General features: G+C 33.3%; 1 long non-coding RNA gene across 1 annotated transcript; it reads left to right on the forward strand.

Annotated features, from left to right (window-relative positions):
- LOC150036755 (uncharacterized) lies at window positions 1-571 on the forward strand. Its single transcript, XR_016529392.1, has 2 exons — window positions 1-231; window positions 314-571. It is a non-coding gene; the product is annotated as an uncharacterized LOC150036755 (long non-coding RNA).
- Window positions 572-21,176: the final 20,605 nt, after the last annotated feature.

The following is a 21,176-nucleotide window of genomic DNA, read 5'->3' on the forward strand; positions in this document are numbered from 1 at the left end:
AAGAAGAAAGAAAAAGGCATTAAAGAAGGAAAGAAAACCCTATCTCAACCCTAGAAACAAACACCCCCTAAATCTCTCATCTTTCTCTCCCCTTCTCTCTTTGTGTTCTCCAGCCGGCAGCCCCTCCACATCACGTCAGCCCGGCCAGCTTCGACTACGACTGACAGCGACATCCAGCGAGTGAGCGGCACAAGACCCTCCCTTCGACGACCCATTCATAAGTTCCAATAGGTAAGAATGCTCTAAACACCATTTCAATCTAGTTTAAGATTGTTTAGATTTGTCTCTAATGCTTGGAAGCCTTCATTTGTAGATTTGGCATAGTTTCGAGACTGTTCGGACATTTTGCAACAAGGAACCAAGTCTGACTTGGTGAGTTTTAGTCGTTATACCTCTCTTAAGATCTTTTCAGGTTAGATTTTGATGTTGTCAATTAATTATCCATTCATGAGTATATCTTATTTGTAATTTGGACTTGGTTCGAGGCCTTCAAATTAAGGCTTAAGGTTGCTTTATGTAAGTTTACTCATTTCGAGCACTATTTGAGATTTTAATTAAGGCTTCAATCTAAGTTCTAATCTTGGGACCTTGTTTCTCCTATTTATGAGTCTTTTTGATAGTTTAGGAGTGCTTTAATACACGTTAGGTATGTGAAATTCTACCAGTGAGTTTGTGTGTTGTTTGATATCATATTATGTGCTTTTATGTGTATTATAATTTTACTTTATGATCTAAATACCTTGATTTTCATAGCCTATTTTGTATTCTAGATGCTTAAACATGCTGAAAATGTAGTGATATTTATTAATATTGTGTAAGAATAAACAATCTTTGAGAACCAACACGCTGTGTACTTTATAAACATGATCGAAATTTAGTTTAATTCCTACAAGCTCGCATGGAGAATATTTCCAGTCTTATGGCACGACTTTATGCATTCTGGGGGATTAAAATAATTGTTTAAGTCTAGGATTACTGAGTGCATTTGGACTGGAGTTCACTTTTGTGGCCACTAGTTTCCAATACTTTTCACACAAAGATCTCATCCAGTGTAGAGATAGACCAATAAATTTAACTTCAGACTGAACATTGGAGCAATCAACTTATAAAGAATGCAAAAAAATTTCATGCTAAAAGTTAGCATCAATAAGAAACTAAAAGCCAAATGACAACATGACAAGATTTCTCACTTAAGAAAAGTTTATTTCATCAAAACAACTTGCAACTTAAGTGTTCAGCCTCAGCTCACCTCTGGGGTTTCTTTTTTTTGAGAGCTTTTGGTGATGACACGGAAGAAATCTCATCTCCACTAATATATAAGTTATTTTCAACCAATTGTGAGTTCTAAGAACTTGATCGATCATCTACTTCATATTCGATATTTTTGTTTTTCTTATGGGGAATATTTCTATTGCACGTATTTGAACTTTGAAGCCATAGACTGAAGACATTTGATATGCAGTTAACAATTTACTTTGGTAGGTACACACTTAAGAAGAGCCAGGTAGCACCAAGGTTGTTGGTTACAACAAAATCGATGTGTTATTTTTAACTTCCTTTAACCTAATACATGGAAGGTGTTTAGATCTAATGGTGACTGAATATCTGATTGAGATTGCTGCATAACAGGAGCTAGTATAACATTGTCTTATGTATTGTGCTTAAACATCTATGAACCTTTTGACTCATGGGTATAAAGGGAATGAAATTTCCACAGTGGAAGCATATAACGCCAGTGTCTTAAATTTCATTTTACATAACTTAAGAAACAGAGAAAGGATGGAAACTACGGGATAAATATACACTCTTAAGCATGCATCTAATGTGATTTTAGAGAGGAAAAGGGAAGAAATTAACACTAACTCTTGAAGAACCCTTCTTTTTGCTTCCTCTCCGATGTGATCATGAAATCAGGATGTTTACTCCCTTGAATAGAGAACTCTCGAATGCAGCAACATGAACTCCTTAGACACCATCATAAAGGAGACTTTCTTGTTATTCTCAAGATGAGAATCATAGGAGAGTTGAGTGGACTTTCGTGTTCATTTTGGTGAAGGGAATGAATTTTTGTTTCACAGAGGGAAGGAAGAAGATGAAGATGAAGAGGAAGAGATTGAGTGCAAAATCTTCTGTAACCAAAACTAAAAAAACGATAAAACGTATCACTCATCTCCCTTTCCAAAAACCACCACCTATGAGAGAATATTAGTGAGTATCTTAACTTCCTACATCAATCTATATAATTAGTAACTCCTAGGAGTTATTGATTTTGAATTCAAAATTCAAAATTCAATTTTAATTTAATTATATTAACTAAATATAATTAGACTATATATTATATCTTATATAATATTATATAACATATGGTTCATTATATCACATATAATAAAGCCTATAGTTTATAATTCTCTCATGTAACTTATAGTATTAATATGAATCATATTCATTAATTTTAACTTATAGTTTTTATATGAATCATATTCATATAATCAATTTTGAATCATATTCAAATATTTAATTCACTCATTAAAATTTTATGTTATAATGTATCACGTATATTATACTTTATAATATAATGTACCAACATACATTATATTAATTGTATCTCATACAATTAATTCCCTTTAATTAATTTGAACAATTCAAGTTAAACCAAAATTAATTTGATTCTCATTAAATCTTATTGAGCTAATAAGGTGATCTTATGGATCTACAGATTGAAGCTCAAATGATACGAGATTAATTGATTAAACACTTTAATCAATTAATCAACATTCATTAATTATCGTTCATTCCACTAAAGACCGATAACTGCACTCTTTGTATTGTAGATATATTCATGCATCTATTGGATATAAATATTAATGGTGTTGATCTTTCACAAATTGTTCTAAGTATAGTTGGGTTAAAATTACTGTTTTACCCCTGTAATTAATCTAACTCTTTAAGTATCACTGATCCCTCTAATGAACAATTAGTCATAGTCCAACTATAAGTAGACGAACAGTAAGAGGGTGAGGGCCCTTATTGTTCATGACCCAGAATCAGGAGCAATTCATATACTTGTCCTAATAAAGGGAAGGAGTGAATTCCATCTTGAATTAGTCATAGTCCAACTATAAGTAGACGAACAGTAAGAGGGTGAGGGCCCTTATTGTTCATGACCCAGAATCAGGAGCAATTCATCTACTTGTCCTAATAAAGGGAAGGAGTGAATTCCATCTTGTGTAATTGAGTTTCCAGCTCCTCATTTAGATGAATCCCAAAATGGTAGGTATATTAAGTCCTGACCACTCTCACCCATGCAAGTTAAATAACTGTCCTTATAGGGAGGAGTTCACAACTCATTCAAGATTAAGGTCAAGTCATCTATGGCCATCCTAGTGAAATGTAATGCTCTTCAAGTAACGGTGTTATAAAGAGACACTAATTATTTCGTGGGCTGATTTTATACAAACCCTTTATTGTATAGGATACCTCCACTCATATGTCTTTACATGAATAATAAGGATCAAATTATTTGTAACACTTTACAACAATTGTGACAATTACAAAATGAGTCGTATTCATAGTGTCACTAGGATAAGGTACCCAACTTTATCTATCTACTCTAGACCGTTCATGTTATTTTTTTAAACATGATCCACCTATATGTCTCCATATACATGTCTAAGTTTCATAAAATAACTTATGGTCTTAGTTTATTGGATTGAGTTAATGCACATTGAATAATTATTATTTTATTCATAACAATTTGTTTATAGAAGTTTACAAACTATGAGAATATAAGAGATTTAGGACACCAATCCTAACAATTTCCAACTTGTTCTAAAGCTAGTGAAGTGTGCAATAAAAAACGCAATACAATAAACTAGGACTACACTATACCCCAGTAATATTTTCCACTTGCCCTAGAAAATATACCACATATTTCGTAGACCTAGACTTTCTAAATGTTGCTTGAACACTTTAGCCGTAAACGAATTAGCAACGTTGTGCTCCGAAGTAATCTTCATGAAAATCACGTCACCTTATTGCACAATCTCTCGGATCAAGTGATATTTCTTCTTAATGTGTTTGCCTCTTTTATCAATTTTAGGTTTCTTAGAATTTGCAATAGCACCAAATTGTGATGGGCAAAGTTATATTTGGATGGGCAACGTCATATTTGGAACAACTTCCAAATCTGTAAGAAATTTCCTTAGCCAAACTACTTCCTTAATAGCTTCACAAACAACTACATATTCAGCTTCCATAGTGGAGTCCGCGATGCATCCTTGTTTGATGCTTCACCAGACTATTGCTCCTCTGTGATGGATTTTCTACAATTCCAATCAGTTTGAAAGTCAGGGTTTGTGTATCCTGTAAGGATCAAATCCTTAACTCCATACACAAGCATATAGTCCTTCGTTCTCTGTAGATACTTAAGGATTGTGTTGACTACGATCCAATGATTTAAATCCTGGATTAGATTGGTATCTACTGACAATCTCTACTGTTAGAAAATGTCAGGCTGGTACATAACATTGCATACATAAGGCTGTCAGCGACCAATGCATAGGGAATTCTCATTTTGTCAACCTCTTGAGGAGTCATAGGACACTATACCTTAGACAAGACAACTCTATGCCTGAAATGTAGTAACCCTTTTTTGGAATTGTGCATCGAATATCTACAAGCATCATGTCAATCTACGATGCCTAAGACAGGGCCAGCATTTTGTTCTTATGATCTCTGATGATCTAGATCCCTAAAACAAACTCTGCTTCACCTAAATCTTTCATTTGGAAATAGGCACCTAGCCACTTCTTTACATCTATCAATAATCTTATATCATTCTCATTAAGCAGGATATCATTCACATACAACACAAGGAAAGCTATTGAACCGTTGATGATATTTTCTTGTAAACACAAGGCTTATCAACATTCTAATCAAAGCCATAAGATTTGATTACAATATTAAATCTTATATTCGAAGATCGAGATACTTGTTTCAATCCATAAATGGACCGATTAAGCTTGCAAACCTTTTGGCTTTAACCTTGCTCAATGAATCCCTCTTGTTGATTCATGTAGATTATATCTTCAAGATTATCATTAAAAAAGGCAGTCCTGACGTTCATTTTCCATATCCCATAGTCATAATATATGGCTATGGACAAGAGAATTTGAATAGACTTTAACATGACAACAAGTGAGAAAGTTACTTCATAGTCCACTCCATCAACCTGGGTATACCCTTTGCTACTAGTCTATCTTTAAAGGTCTTTATCTTTCCATCTACACTTCTTTTTCTTTTGTAGATCCATTTGTGACCTATAGGTTTTATCCCATTCAGTTGACCTACAAGCTCCCAAATAGAATTGAAGTACATAAACTCTATTTCTTGATTCATTGCTTTAATCCATTCATCCTTGTTAACATCTTCCATTGTTTGCTCATAAGACAATGAATTCTCAACCCTATCATCAGATATGATATCTTAGGCTTTGTTAAACCCATGTAGCAAACAGGTGAGTTCATAACCCTCCCATTATGTCGTGGTAATCACAACTCTTGAGATGGATGTGCTTGACTAGATGAACCATAAACAACCTTTGATAATGTACTAGCCTCTTCAACAACCATTGTTGAAGTCTCAACAGTTTCATTAGAAATTTCACTTAATAATATTTTGCTCATGGTTTGTGGTCCTTCATGTGGTCTTCTTCCAAAAAGGTAGTATTTGTCGATACAAACACTTTATTCTTATTAGAATCAAAGAAATACCCACTTCTTGTTTCCTTAGGTTAGCCTACAAATAGGCATACTCTTTAATGAGGTTCCAACTTCTTGGGATTTTTCATAAGCAAATGTGCTAGATCAAAATGTTTTGATCTTTTTACCTAACAATATTTCAACTTCATTCTTATACTCCTTAAATTTTTTAAGAGCTTCAGACTTATATTGTATTAGATAATGATACTCATATCTTGAATAATCATTTATGAAAGAGATGAAATATTCATGCCCCCCTCTTATTTATACATTCATCGGGCCGCAAGATCTGATTGTATAAGCTTCAAGGTTTCTTTGGCTCTATTATCTTTTCTATTAAAAGGTCGTTTTGTCATTTTTCCTTCAAGACATGACCCACATACAAATAAAGAATTTTCTTCTAAACCATTTAAAAGTCCACTCTTAACTAATCTCTCAATCCCATTGAGATTAATGTGACCTATCCTTGGATGCCAAAAGTGAGCGTTCTCTTTAGGAGAAATTTTATGTCTTTTAGTAGTTGTTGCCATTCTGAACATTTCAATATTGAGGATAACTTTTGTAACTAACGACCTTAGTACATACAAGTTACTTTCCATTGAAGCAAAGGTTTAACTCCATTCTATTCTTAAAAACAAACACTTTATTTTCAATGAAGAAAAGAGAATACTTTTGCTCAATCAAACAAGAAATAGAAATTAAATTCTTTTTTTTTTTTTTTTTTTTATATTAGGAAAAACATATATGTCATCTAATAACATATATTGTTTTTTGTTTAAAATTAACTTGAGTCTACCCACGACAACAATTGAAATGACTTCTCTTGTACGAACTTGAAGAGTCATCTCTCCAGCTTCCAATTGTCTCCAGGAATTAAACCCTCGAGAGGAAGAACAAACGTGGTTAATTCTCCACTAAAAAAGTTGCCAAGACGAGTAAATCAAAACTGTTGTCCATAGATTTCTTCCTTTTCTGAAGAGTAGTGGGATCAACTTCAAACCCTTAAACTCTAAGTTTTATCTCAGAGGTTGAACCTCTTTGATAAATTTTACTAGAGTTGGCAAAATTTGGCTCCCTTCTTAGTCCTTTGACATTCAATATAAACTATAATTCATTTAGGGAGCTGACATTACTAGTTTCGTCAAAATTAACCCCATCCTAGTTGAATTTTGAGGACTCTCACTCAAATAATTATTGTATTGATTGTATGAATTGAAGTGCACTGACCATGCTCTCATATATTTTTGCTAAGACATCAGTTATGCTTGTCAAAATATAAACTTGGGCCTTATTATTGGCCTTAATCCACCTTTCATATGCATCATGAATACTTCGTGTTGCATTAGGGGTTGGGACTGGAGGAAATTTCTTAGTTAATACAAAATTTAGATCATCAACCACGAAATGAAATAATTAAAACCTAAAAAGTGTTGTCATGCATCATGAAATTCCATTTTGCATTGCATTCCATACTTAACAATTATATACTATAGTAATGAAAAATAATAAATAACATACATCCATACATTTGGAACTACATATTGTAACATTTATAACATAAATAATACATGTATATGTTATTTATGCATGCAATCATATATTTAACTATAATACTATATGATACATGAGCATGCTTAATAAAACTCATACAACCTTATAATATAACATTTATATTAAAAATGATGCACGAATAAATGCATGTCCTTTGGTGGGATTTTCCCTAGATGACACATATTATGACATATAATAAAAAAAACCATACATCCAATGCATAATTAAAAGAAACATTTTGGACTGGGATTGGATTCCTAAACTATTAATTAAATTAATATAATAATTATATTAATTTAATTAATAAAAAACTATTACAAATAATATTTGAATAAATAGGGAAAACCTGCTGCTGGACCACCAAGAAGAGTGGACTGTCGGTCTGAACCTCTAGACGGAGAACCACTCATCATACTGGTCTCCTTGTCCGTGTCATCACGTTTGGAGCATCACGACACTGTACCCTAGCTTCGCGGTGCTATGGAAAAATCTTCCGTTCACCTCGCGTCGTAGCGCTGTGGCGCTAGGGTACATCATCGTAGTGCTATTGTATAGAGAACTTTTGTACAACGTCGAATTACTCCGATCTCATTCGTTTTGACTCCGAATTTCACCAAATCGACGCCATAAACTCCCACAATGACACAGGCTTAAATTAAAGACTCAATAGTAAATTAATATGGCCAAACCAACGGGCCCTTATTTTCCGAATCATAAATAAGTAGTGGAAATTCTAAAAGTCAATCCCGAAAACATCCAAGACGTGCAAAACCTACATTCAACATAAAAAAAATGTAGAACAGTAAACAACACCCACAATTTCTCTAAATTTAATTTTGAAAAATAAAATTTGGGCTCAAAACCGTCCCTCTATACTAATTGAAGGATGCGTTAACACTTGTCGTGGAAGTGGATCGTAGCCCAATTTTTAGTTTTACATCAACAACATAAATTTCAAGGATAGAAACGTTCATATGCATTCTAATACAACATGCTTTATAGAAAATTTAAAAGGAATTAAAAGAAAAAAATATTTACCTTTGAAGACCGAAAACTTCATGAAATTCCTCCCTGATCATGAACAAACTCGAATTCTTCTTGGAGCATGAACACCCAAAGGGTATCGTAACTAAAAGGCCAACTACGGACACTACCACAATGAAATCAAGGTCTTCTCTAAAGGTGAGAATCTATGAGAGTTTAGTGGGCTTCATTCTTAATTTTGGCAGGAAGAGAATTTTTGTTGAGAGGAAGAGTTGCAGAGAAGAATCTATTTCTTTCCATTAGAGAGTGTTGTCTTACGTACGACTGAGAAGGAGGAAGGTGAAGATGCCAAAAGAAGATCTCAACTCCTGCTCACTCACGCACGTAGTGGAGAGAAAAAATGGGAAGGGAGTTAACTCCCTCCTTTACAAATAATTTAAAATTAAAAACTAATTCTCAATTTTAAATTAATTTAATACAAAAACACACGCGCAGACACACACAGACACACACATACATATGATAAAGTAAATATGCATAAAATAGAAGCTAACAAAATCATTAAACACTCTAATTACACTTAATTTGAGTGAAAACATGCTATAAATACAACATTTTATAAAGAGGGTTTCAAAAGTACAACCTTTGAAGATTTCTTTAAAATCTTTGTTAATCTCCATGAATTTTACCTTCAAATCTTCAGTAGACCACCAAGAGAATCTTCTCTACTATTCTCAGCATTGGATTTGAGTTGTGGACTCTGAATTAAAAAGGAATGGGAGATAAATTGCAGAGGGTTTTAGATTATAAAATTCTATAGAATTTTCTTCCTCCAGAATGCATCCCTTTCAATATGAGAAATATGAAGTATTCATTCAAAATAAACATGCAAACACTTTGTTAATTAGCCAATTGACACTTCAAATGGCAATAAAAAAGTGGGATAGATGTTGATTTTATGGAAAAATCTACTCAATATCTAAATTTGGGATACTTCCACTTACAAAACCACATTTCAAACAAATTATATTTAGTTAAAAAAAGACTAAACATAATTTCAATTTTTGAAAATTGAAAAATTGCAATTGTTTTAATTTAAATAATTAATTAAACAAATCTAATTAATTCAATAATAATAATTTAATATCTAATATTAAATTAATAAAATATCTAGTTTAAACATGAATCCTTATTCATGTAATTAAATATTTAAATCATTATTTAAATACATTGAACTCTTCAAAAACGTTAAATTTCAATAAACTTAAACGTTAATTATATCGAATATAATTATCATAACCTTAAAAAAAATGAATTTGAACATTTCAAATCCAAACTATATTTTAATCCAAGGTTTTATCTTTTACGAGCTAGTAGAGAACCTTATGGACCTACAGATCATGAGCTCCAATGATTTGAGATTAATTGATTCAACTTTTTAAATTGATTTAATCAATATTCGTTAACTACCGAGACATACCACTATAGCTTGGAAGTTGCAGTCTTCTTATTTTAGATATATTTATGTTCCCTTGATTTAACCATAATCAATAAATCGATCCTTCATAGGTTGTTCATTTTTACAGCTAAGTCAAAATTATCGTTTTACCCCCAGAAATACATCTTGCTCCTTAAGTCACCACTAATCCTCTATTAAACAATTGGTTTATAGCCCAACTACCCTCTTTATCATGAGAAGGCAAGGTCGCTTTGTTCAAGACAGGAATCAGTACTTAGGAGAACAACATATCTGCTAACCCTAAATTGGATAGGAGTGAGTTCCATCTTATAGGACTACGTCCTCAACTATATATTTGATTTTATCCCCGAAATGGGAGGCTTATTGAGCAGTGCCATTGAACTACTCTCACCTATGTATATCAAAGGATGATCTCGAATAAACAAGACTTCATAGTTAACTCAGGATTAAGATTGAGTTTCATAGGTCATCGAGTTAAAATAGTAAGTTTTAACAGTAAACGGTCGTCATAAAGAAAAATGACTATTTCGCGGTCTAGTCTTATGCAAACGTCTTATCCCGAATAAAAATGACTATTTCCCCACTCACATGTCTCTACATGAACTATTTTTGGATTCCATCAATTGTATGAGTATACAAAGTGAGTCACATCCATAGTGTCCCCAAGATGAGATACTCAATCTCATCCATATACTTATAGACCTTTTAGGCTACATAATATAACTTGTTCCTCTTTTATGTCTCTATATAAAGTTAAAGTATTCATATTATAGCCAGGAGTTTGTTTATAGGATTTTATAATAGATATGCAATTTTAATAACACTTTTATTGAATGAAGTTTCAATAATACTTTTATTGCAAAATAGAATATGTTTCATATATTACGAACGACGAGTTTTATCTCCCATTTAGACTAAAACTCCAGTGGGTTAAAAATATATACAAATATACAACGTTGAAGAAAAAGAGAGAAAATAAAATAAACTAGGGCATCTATATACCCTTGACATTCTCCCACTTGCTCTAGATTTATGAAGCTCATAATCCCAGTCCTACCAGGTGATCCTCGAACATTTTGGCCGGGAGGCCCTTTGTAAATGGATCATCAAGATTATCTTCAGAGGCTATTTTTGTAACTATCACATCTCCTCGGTGTACTATATCCCTGATGGGATGGTACGTTTGTTCGGTGTGTTTTCTGCATTTATAGCTTCTAGGTTCCTTTGAGTTGGCAACTACTCCATTGTTATCACAAAACAGGGTGATCAACAGATGCATATTTAGAATCACTTCTAAATTAGTCAGGAATTTTCTAAGCCATACTGCTTCTTTAGCTGCTTCACATGTAGTTACATATTCAATTTCCATAGTGAAGTCAGCAATACAACTCTATTTGATGCTCCTCCACACTATAGTTCCTCTGTTTAGAGTGAAAACTGATCCTGAAGTAGATTTTATAGAATCTACATCAGTTTGAAAATCAGAATCAGTGTATCTCATAAGGATCAAATCCTTAGGCCCATACAAGAGCATATAGTCCTTCATTCTTTGAAGATACTTGAGGATGTCCTTAACAAAAATCCAATAGCTATGTTTCAGGGTTGGACTAAAACCTGCTGACTATTCCGACTACAAAGTATATGTTGGGACGTGTATATAACATAGCATACATTAAGCTTCCGATTGTTGATGCATAAGGAATTCTTTTTATTTCTTCAACTTTTTAACGTGTCTTAGGACATTGTTTCTTAGACAAATGAATCACATGTCTAAAAGGTAGCATACTCTTTTTGTAATTTTGCGTATTATATCATTTTGTAATATAAGATGCTAGAGATAACACTAGAGTTCTGTTCTTGCGCTTTTGAATAATTTGGATTCTAAGAACATATTGTGCATATCCCAAATCGTTCATTTGAAATTGTGATGTTAGTCATCTCTTTACGTCAGCAAGAAATCTTCTCATTTCCAATGAGCAGGATATCAACATAAAGTACCAAGAAAGTTACAGTTTTGTTGACTATTTTCTTGTAAACACAAGGTTCGTCAACATTCTGTTCAGAGCCTTTTATTTGATCACAGTGTCAAATCTTATATTCTAGGATCGAGATGCTTGTTTTAATCTATAAATAGATCCATTAAGCTTGCAAACTTTTTTCTTCTGAGCCATTTCAATAAATCCTTCTGGTTGAGACATATAAGTACTTTCGTCAAGATGACCATTCAAAAAGGCTGTCTTGACATCCATTTTCTATATTTTATAATCATAGAAGGCAGTAATGGATAAAAGTATTCTAATAGATTTAATCATTGCAATAGGAGAGAATGTTTCTTCATAGTCTACCATCTCTCTTTGAGTGAAAATGTTTCTTCATAGTCTACCATCTCTCTTTTAGTAAAACTTTTTACCATGAGTCTGGCTTTATAGGTTTGCACCTTATCAGTTTGGTTTCGCTTTCTCTTGTAGATCCACTTCCAACCAATAGGTTTTACCCCATCTGGTTCATTTACAAGTTCCCGAATAGAATTAAAGTACATCGACTCCATTTCTAGGTCTATGGCTTTTATCCATTCATCTCTATTCACATCTTCCATTGCCTATTTAAAGGTCAATGGATCCTCTAAGCCATCATCAGGTATGATGATTTTTCTATTAAACCCATATAGAAGTCAGGCTATTGAACAACGCCCCCATTATGTCGAGGCATTTTCAATCCATGAGAAGGATGTGATGGACCAACAACTTTTGTAGAAGGAGCAGCTTGATCAACAACTTTTGTTGTTTTATCTGTAGATTCCTTGGACATCTCATCTAATACTAGTTTACTACGAGGTTGATGATTTCTTATGTGATCTTCCTCTAAGAACATAGCATCTGCCGATACAAATATTTTATCTTCTTGAGGATCATAAAATAGATTACCTTTTGTTTCTTTAGGGTATCCTACAAATAGGCATACTATTGAACGTCGTTCCAATTTCTTAGGGTTTTGTACCAACACGTGTGCTGGGCATCCCCAAATTCTGAAGTGACATAAAATCTCTTTACGTTCTCTCCATAACTCATATGGTGTTTCTAAAACACTTTTTGAGGGAACCATGTTTAAAATATACACGACAGCTTGCATTACATACCCCCAAAAGGACTGAGGTAACTTGACATAACTCATCATTGAACGAACCATGTCTAACCAGGTGCAGTGAGTTGGGATTAAATTCCATGTTATATTAAATATTTCTGGAATTGTAAATCCACATACTCACCACTCCGATCTGATCAAAGTATTTTAATCCTTTTACCTAATAGGTTCTCAACCTTAGTCTTATACTCTTTAAACTTTTTAAGAGTCTCAGACATGTGATGCATTAGGTAAACATAGCCATATCTAGAATAATTATCAATAAAAATGATGAAGTATTCAGATCCTCCCCGAGCTTTAACACTCATCGGACCACAACGATCTGACTGTATAAGTTTCAGAGGTTCTTTGACCCTAAGATCTTTTCCTGAAAAAGATCTTTTAGTCATTTTCCCTTAAGACATGATTCACATGGAGGTAAAGATCTGTCTTTTAACTGATTTAGATGGCCATTCTTTCATATTCTCTCAATCCTATTGAGATTTATGTGACCAAGTCTTAAATGCCAAAGATAGGCATTAGGAGAAATCTTTCTATTTTTAATTTGAGTTTCTGTTGTTTTTAAACATATCTATATTTTAAATAACTTTTGCCTCAACTAGTTTTAACATATAGAAGTTATTTTCAAGTTTAATTATACATTTGAACACCTCTTGAACTAATGAACACTTCATTTATATCAAAAATGACTTTATACATATGTTCCAGTAAACAAGATACGGAGATTAAGTTCATTTTCATTTTAGGTACAACATATACATTTTCTAGTAAAATGTAAGAATCTCCAAAACGTAACTTGATGTTATCCACTGTTTTTCATGAATTGACTTCACCTATTCCCACCTTGAAAGTTATTTCATTTACCGATAGTTGGTTCTAGGAACTTGTTTCCTGAATGAAAATGCAAATATGATTAGTGGCGTCTGAATATAGTATCCGGATCAAATGAGAACTTTCCACTAAATATGTTTCTATTATAAGTAAATCAGATTTACCTTGATTTGCCTTCTCAACTTTCTTCTCCACAAGATACTTAGGGCAATTGCATTTCCAATGCCCGTTGACGTTGCAATGGAAACATTTTCCTTTTGTAATTTTCGTCTTGCTTTTAGTAGCAGGAGTTTTTTTTCTTCCTTTTTCCTTTCTTGTTCATCTGGATACTCTTATGCTTTGAAGGTCCAGACTTCTTTTTAGAGAGTTTTGAACTAGATGTTGAACCCTTTTGAAATTTCCTTTAGGAAACAACATTTTCTTTCCCTTTATTTTTCATTAAGGATTGATAAGTCTGGAGTTCATTCAGGAGAGTTTTCAAGTTGTAATCAATCTTATTCATTAGAACATTTGTATAAAAGGTTAGAAAACTCTTCAGAAAAGACTCCATTATCATACTAACTTTACTTCTTTTGTCTATGACAACATGACAACATCATGTCCAGGACGTGTTCTCTAACAGAGGTCCCCTCCTTCATACGCGAATTATAAATGTATTTTATAGCATCATGTCGTGCCGATGAGGACGGCTATCCAAACATCCCTTGTAAAGACTCCATGATCTCTCTAAGTAGTGACCATGGTTTCATGCTTTTTAGTATGCACATCAGATATGCTTGCTAAAATGTAGGTCCTGGCTTTTTTGTTAGCCTTGACCCATCTGTCATAGGCATCCTAAATGTTTCGATTTGCATTAAAACTGGGAAGAGGAGGACGTTCTGTTGGAATAAGGAAGCATATAGCAGAACCAAAACAGGATCATAAGTATCCTAATTCATTAATTTTAACTCCAAGAACAACATGTTCATAAACTAAAAAGAGGGTTTCAACACTAACCTTTGAAGACACTCTTGAATCGTGAATTCCAACTGCAATCCTCCCTTCCTTTGGATATGAACCACCGTAAGGTCTTCTCCATTATCCTCTTGGTGTCTTAGATTGAGTTGTGGGACACAAAATAAGCTTGAATTAGTGAACAAAGGAGTTGATGTTATGGTTTTTTAGCTCAAAAGTCTGTTTTCAACTCTTGAAATTTTCAGTTGAAACACCTCTGATGCATGCTCGGTTTTCATTCTAATTTGGTTTATTTATAGCATTTTCATGCAAATGGATTTCTTGCATGAATTATAGGTCATGCTTGAGAAATTGGGCTGAAAGTTTTTATGAAATGTGACTAACCTACTTCCAAAGAAAGTTAAAAAATCCTAAAAGTTGGGATTTTCCACTTTCTCTTTTCTTTTTTTTTTCTTTTTTTTTTAAATTTTGCTTTCCAAAATCAAAATTCATTTCAATTAAAAAATCGAAATTTTATTAATTTTACAAAATTAATTCAATAATTAATTTTCTAATAAAATTAATAAATTAATTAAATAATTTAATTAATTTAATTAATTTAATATCAAATATTAAATTAATTCGTCACCAATTCCATTACCATAAATCCTTATTCATGAATTTAGTATTTAAATCATATTTAAATATTAATTGGTTCTCCAATTTTGTTTAATTCTAAAATTAAATGTGTAATTATATCACACATAATTACTAATTCCCTTAATTTTAATTTGAACGTTTCAAATCAACTTATCATGCTATTCTAAAACTAATCCGTTTGTGAGCTAGTAAGGGGACCTAGTGGACCTACAAATCATGGGCTCCAACGATGCAAATTTAATTGGCTAAACTCTTTACACCGAATGAATCCCTATTTTTAACTATTAGGTCGCTTCATTAAAGCCCAAATAGCACTCCATTTACTGTAGATCTATTGTGTCCACTCGATATAACCATGACTAGTAAGTTAGCTCTTCATAGGTTGTTCATAATAATGGTTGGGTCAAACTGCTATTTATCCCTGAGATTACCTCTTGTTCCTTAAGTCTCATTGATCATCTAATGAACAATTGGTTTGTGATCTAATCATAAAACCAAGTCCCTCTCGGGTCAATGAGAGGGTGGAGCCCCTTGTTCAAGATCCGGAGTCAGCACTTAAATGAACAACCTCTCTACTATCCCTAAAAATGGGTAGGAGTGAATTCCTTCTTCCACCTATGTCCCTAGCTATTTACCTGGTTTTATCCCTAAAATGGGAGGCTTATTGAGCTGGTGCTGTTGAGCCAAACCTCACCTATGCAAATCTAAAGATAGTCTCGGATAAAGAGGAGTTCATAGTTAGCTCAGGATTAAGGTCAAGTTACCCAGGTCATCGTTTTGAAATAGTCAGTCTTAAACAATAAACGACATTATAAAGTAAGAATGACTTATTTCGTGGTCCGATCTTGTGCAAACTCATTGCACAGGACGCCCCCACTTCTCATGTCATCACATGTAGAAATTAGGATCACTTTGTTTGTAGCACTTTACAATTCCTTGTAATAACTACAGAGTAGGCCACATCTGATAGTGTTACCAGAATAAGGCACCCAACCTTGTTCGTATACTATAGATCATTTTGACTATTTACTGGAACCTATCCACTTTTATGTCTCCACATAAAGTTAAAGTACTCATGTAATAGTCATGGATCTTTTAGTTTATTGAATTTATTTCTAAAACGAAATAAACAATTCATATATTCAATAACAACTTTACTGATTTTTCAGAATAAGTTTTATTGTTTACAATCCATGAGTTTTAGGACATAAAACCTAACAAACTTCCACTTGGACTAAAACTCCAGTGATAACACATATATGAATACATAATGTTGAGTTTTTGAGTTTTACATAGAAATACAATAAATTAGGGATCACATACCCATGGTTTTTCTCCCACTTACCCTAGGTTATTTAACTCGTAATCCTAGTCGCACTAGGTAATACTCAAACACTTTAGTTGAGAGGATTGCTGTAAACACTTTAGTTATATTATGGATTTCTCATTAAACTAGGTAATACTCAAACACTTTAGTTGAGAGGATTGCTGTAAACACTTTAGTTATATTATGGATTTCTCATTAAACTATATAGGGAATGATTCTTATTTTCAAAACTCTTTATTTCTCGATACTGTCCCCGAGACTTAATGACTTGAGTTTTCACTAAACCCAAATAATAGCAAGGGATCATAAATTCCTCCCACTAGATCGAGGTATCGTCAACTCTTTGAGTAAGATGCATCTGACCTGCCTAAACAACTTTTGTTATAGTGTCAGCTTTAATTAATAACTCTTAATATACACTTTGCTTTTTATGGAAACTCAATAATACATTGTGATCTATATACTTTTCTAGGAAAAATTTAGTATTTGTCAACACAAACATTTGATTTTTATCTTCTTGGAAAAATATATTACTTTTGGGTTGCCTACAAATAGGTATGCTATTTGAATGATATTCCAATACTTAAGGTTTCGACACTAACATATGTGCCGATCTCTTTCAGATTTTTGAACTATGTAAACATTTTTTACATATCATAAATAGCTTTTCTGAGCTATCCTCATCTCATATGGTGTTTCAGGAAATAAAAAACATTAAAATTTGAATGATGTTAAAAACAATTAAGGCAACTAGGTGTAGAGAGTTTTCATTGAATTTCATGTTCTATCAAAATACCTCTAGAAATCTCAAACTCTTTATTTTCTTTACTTTGATCCAATCGAAGTATTTTTGATTTATTTTACCTAACATGTTTTATACACTTTGAACCTTTCAAGTGTTCTAAACTTATTAGTTCTAATGAACATTTCATTTATAACAATGGTTTATACATAATATGTTTTTTACAAAAGATAAAAGAACACTCATTACAGTAATAAAAATAAATAAGTTTATCTTTTATCAGCAAATGCATCTCCCACTGGTTGTTCTGAGAAATACTCCCCTGTTCAAAACTTGGAGTTTACAAGGAATTAGTTTCCTTGTCTTACTTTCTCTGCTATTTTCTCTGCAAGGTATTATGGGAAGTTTCTCTTCTAGTGCCCTTCTTCACTACAGTGGAAACATTTTCCTTTATTTGCAGCATTTGCCTTGCCCTTTCAGCCAGTAGGTTTCTTCTTCCCTTTCCTCTTATTCTTCCTTACTGGAATACTCTTATTCTTTGAAGAAGAAATAATATCAGGTTTTTTAGAGGACGATCCTCTTTTCTGAGCAGTAGTAACATTTACTTCTGGTTCCAATAATTTAGCTCTTATCATGGTCTGGTAAGCCTGAAGCTCATTGAGAAGTGTAGTCAAGTTATACTCTATTTTATTCATCAGTGCGTTCATACAGAACTGCTAAAAATTCTTCGAAAGAGATTCAAGAATAAAACAAACTTGACTCTTCTCATCAACACCGTTTACTTCTGCCATATTGAAATGGATCATCATGTCCAAAATATATTCTCTAACAGAGGCTCCTTCTTTTATACAATAATTGTAAACATATTTGATAACATCATGCCTTAGGGAGAAGGACGATTGTCCAAACATCCCACGCAAAGATTCTATAATCTCCCTGGTAGTACTCATGCTCTCATATTTCTTGGCCAATACATCAGATATGCTGGCAGGAATATAGGCATGGGCTATCTCGTTAGCTCTTATCCATTTGTTATATGCATCCCAAACATTCCAGTTTGCATTTGAGCTAGGAAGGGGAGGGCACTCTTTTGTTAAAATGAACTGTAGGTCATGTATCACCAGTATTGTATTTAGGTTTGATTTTCACGTAGCATAGTTATTCCCGGTAAGTTTATCAGAAGCTAATAGTTCTACTAAAGAACTCGTCATTCTGAAAATATAAACAAATTCTATTACGAAATTGCTTTTAAACCCAATCATGTTGAAAATATAAACAAATTCTATTACGAAATTGCTTTTAAACCCAATCATGTTTTAGGAAAGCAATAATGTACCCAAAATTTCATTATTTTTGCAACGATACTGTAGTGAGTCAAAATAAGTGCTATCGAGGGGCAGTCAAATACTTCTTAACTATAGCAAGACATTCTTGACTAAATACTATCTCTAGAATAACTCATATTTCAATAGTCATTTAACTACCATTTTTGGTAAGAACTTACTAACAATTTAATAATTTCGTAAGTATAACCCTCCATTTTTAGACCTCAGAGGTTGGCCTCAACAATGCTACTGAACTGGAAAGTCAAGGTTGGAAAACGACCTAAGAAATCCTATCCATTTCTAGAGTTTGAGTTGTTCCGAATCCTATGTTACAACCCTCCGAGGGGATAGTCGTCGCTAAATGACTAGTAAGCCCGACTTAAAGATGACAAGCATGCGCAACATAGGAATCTCACGATCCAAACAAATGGAAGAGACCGTAGGACACGTTGACACATATCCTTCACCCACTTACTATGAACTACTTCCCCCATTCACCTTGATATTGACCCATACAAACACTTTCCGAAAAGAACAGTCGAGGTTCATAATCGACACGAAATGTTGTTTGGACATCAGGTGTAAACTTTCTAGGGACGTGAGAGTTGAAATCAATATATTGTAGATTTGATTTTACATTGAACAACTTCCTTTCATTCACCTTGATCTTGACTCATGCAAACACTTTCCGAATAGAGCTCACCCCCAAGGTGACACGAAACGTCGCATGAATCTCACGGTGTGAAACTCTTATGACGTGAGAATTAAAATCAAAACATCACTTTTAATTTTACTATGAACAACTTCCCCTATTCACTATAATCTCAATTTATGTAAACACTTTTCAAATGAAGGTCACTCCCAAGGTGATATGAAGCGAAACATGGATATCGATTGTGAACTCTTAGAGACGTGAGAGCTAAAAATAATATATCGTATACATTATTAATCTCCCACTGAAGAATTCTTAAATTCCCACTGACGTGTTCTAATAACATATCATATATGCTATTAAACTCCCACTGAAGTGTCCTAACATTTGTTTGGGTATATCTTTACTCAAGTTTGTTCCTACTACTTAAACAACCTAAGTCTAGGTTTTTATCCAAGTATAACGTTTATATTTGGATTTAACCTACAATGTCTAGGTGATAAACCAGTTTTAAAATCTCACATTGCTCACGTATTGCTCATAAAAATGATTAACAACGCTCAATTATTTGGCAATAATCCCCAAGTAGGAGGTGTTCCGTAGACCGTCAACTTATGAACCTCCAGCCTTAAACAGGATTATATACTTATTGAGTTTCTGACCATATTTTACAAGATGTCGACCTATTTTAACTATGAACAACTTATCTTTGTTATGGATTTTAAATGTCTAACCCAATTTTATAACAACTTACAAAATTCTAGACATGCTAAGCATCCATAACATACAATAAATATATTCAATATTTAATATAACATTTATATTAAAACATTTGAATCCCTATGCATGCATACTATATATTATAACACTTTATAACATACTTTCAATGCATGTAACATGCTTCCTATGGTGGGATTTTAAATCTACATGACATACTTTATACACATACAAGATCTATTTAATTATAACATACATCACATGCATAAATAATTAAACACAATCTGATATGGTTTTAGTTTTGGCATTTTCAAGCAAGCAAAGGCCTAATTATTACAAAAATCAACAAAAATTGTCTAAAAAACACTTATGGATTGCTCAAACCGCCTTCAATCGAATCTGAACCTCTCAACCGGACCTCTAATGCTCAAAACTGTGCTGAACCGGTGGTGTCAAAAATTGATGAACGCTATTATGATGCATGTCTTAAGCTATGCATTTATACTCATGCGTCGGTGGTCATGCATTGGAATAAATGTATGCATTAATCTTGTATGCAATGACCATGCATTCCTATCACAAGTTTTCTTGTACTCTCGCCAAGTATAATGAGATCGCAAGTTTCTCGGGTGATCCGAGATCGAACTCAAGGACTTATAGCTAAATGTTATGCGGTAGTGTGTTTGCGGCGAAGAATAAAAGAATTTAAGGTTGAAAGTTTGCGCACTACTCCTACTCCTAATTAACAAATTAAGCGGTGGAAGTATGACTGAGAGGTAGAGACACAAAAACTATTAACGCGCAGTAAAATGTATGGAAAAATAGATGAAAAGGTGAGGATGTCTTCACTGCAAAACTAAGCTTGACTGTAAGAGTAACCCCAGCCAACGCAAGTTATGCGATCATGCTATACACACTTGATGTAGACGTATGCGATGTATATGCGATAGTGTCGAGAAGCCTATTTCTATGCCTTTATATTCCCGCTCACGTGCTTTCATACATAAGCAAGATGACCGCATACCACCATATCCTACTTAAAGGGTGCATACGCTGTGTAGTAGCAAACAGAGC

Source organism: Benincasa hispida, chromosome 4, assembly GCF_027475165.1.
Source record: "Benincasa hispida cultivar pf3 chromosome 4, pf3_genome.v1.1, whole genome shotgun sequence".
NCBI lineage: Eukaryota > Viridiplantae > Streptophyta > Magnoliopsida > Cucurbitales > Cucurbitaceae > Benincasa > Benincasa hispida.